The sequence below is a fragment of the Cicer arietinum genome, chromosome 7 (genome assembly GCF_000331145.2).
Source record: "Cicer arietinum cultivar CDC Frontier isolate Library 1 chromosome 7, Cicar.CDCFrontier_v2.0, whole genome shotgun sequence".
Taxonomy (NCBI): domain Eukaryota; kingdom Viridiplantae; phylum Streptophyta; class Magnoliopsida; order Fabales; family Fabaceae; genus Cicer; species Cicer arietinum.
The window spans coordinates 3,428,885-3,430,773 of NC_021166.2; the positions used below are offsets into that span (position 1 = coordinate 3,428,885).

Consider the following 1,889-nt stretch of genomic DNA (forward strand, 5'->3'; position numbering starts at 1 on the left):
AACAAAATTTTGATAAAAGAATCATGTGGGGACCGTCAGGTAAAAGAATAACGTGGAGACCGTAAAATTTATTTATAATAGAAAATTAAAATTAATTTAATAAATTATCTCTAATGATTTAGTCTATTGATAAAAAAAGATAAGTACTGATTTTGTGAGTTCGATTTCTGCATAAATCATTCACTCACTTTAAATTTTAAACAATAATATATTAATAAACAAAAACTTATAATTTTTAAAATTTTGTTAAACATTATTATTTATTTTCTTACATTACATGTTAATCTCTCATGATAATGGTTAAGTGTATAATAAAAAATTTGTTTTTAGTAAAAAGACTTATATAATAAAAAGATTTTATATGGCCAAACTCATAATTATGTCTCGTATCCGTCAAAAGAGTAATAACTATGTCTCGTATGTTTCACTGGTCATGCAACTAGTTAAATGCGAAAAGAAACAAATTTTTTATTTTTATTAATTACAAAAGGGTATTAGAACTTGATCCTTTGACCTTGGTTGATAAAATTTGCAGCGCGTTTCACCTGAAACTTCAAAGAAAATATGACTTTTTGACTTGTAAATCATTCCCCACATCTTCTTCTGTTGTCCCTCCATGTTAGTTTAGCATGTTGATGCTGCTGACTCAATGCTTGTTTAGATGGACAGTAAATTTGGTGAAATTACAGATATATCGTAATTTTGATGAAAAACTGAAAGGGCAGTGTTTTCCAAATTACGGTGGTATACTATGATTTTGCGAATATGGATAAGCATTATTGAAGTACTAATTTTTCACCATTTTTATAGGCTGGATAACATTATTTTGCTTCTTTTATAGGCTGGATTCAAATACCATCATGGTGAACCAGATTAATTAATACTTGTGTATTGGATTCCTACTACTCCTGATACCATTACTGCAAATGCCTCTAACCGCATTTGTATTGGTGCTTTTGTAATGAATGACAATATGGAGGTAATCCTTCTTTATTTTTTCCATTAGCAAGGAAATTTATCTACTCAATATCTAGAATAAAAAAATATTTTCATTAACCGCATATACCAAACATGACACTAACATTAAACTGATATATGTGCTGGTGTTGGAGACTTGACAGACTTCCAATATAAAGTATCAGTGTTACATATATAATTAATTAAGTAAAAGATTCCACAACCACACATCATTCAAATATTTTATTTGACTATTTTGGACTTTTTGGCCAGATTAAAATAAAACATATTTCAAAGATGAGTTGTAATTTTCATGAACCTGAAGTCAATCTCTGCCTTGATTTTGTGGTTATCATATTACTTTTTGAAATAGTGAAATCTTGAATTGACCTGACCATCCATATTCTTTAATGTATAAAACTGATAAAATTGTTTGTTTTTATTTGATAGATCCTTGTGGTTCAAGAAACAAATGGGAGATTCAGTGGCAAAGGAATATGGAAATTGCCTACTGGAGCTGTTAATGAGGTATGTTACAAAATTATTACTATTGATTTTTTAAACCTTTTAAATTATATTTATTTTTGTTTAATTTGAATTTCATTTGCAGGGTGAAGATGTTTGTACTGCTGCAATTAGAGAAGTCAAAGAGGAGACAGGAGTAAGCAAAAGCATAGTTAAATAGTATAGTTTAACCATATATATTGAATATTCTTCAAGCCATTTCTAAGACCATTGATTTTATTCTTCTTTCAGATAGAAACTGAATTTGTTGAAGTTTTAGCATTCAGGTAAGATTTTGCTCAAAAGCTTTATCATATATTAATATAGTATGCTCTTGGAACATTACCGTACATATTTGGTATTTTGCTCTACAAATTCAATCTTGTACATAGTGAATATCTTTGTATTTCTGTCTGTTTATTAGGGAA

General features: G+C 28.3%; 1 pseudogene; it reads left to right on the forward strand.

Annotated features, from left to right (window-relative positions):
• Positions 1 to 751: 751 nt before the first annotated feature.
• LOC101508390 (nudix hydrolase 2-like) overlaps positions 752 to 1,889 on the forward strand; it is a 2,211-nt pseudogene continuing 1,073 nt past the window's right edge.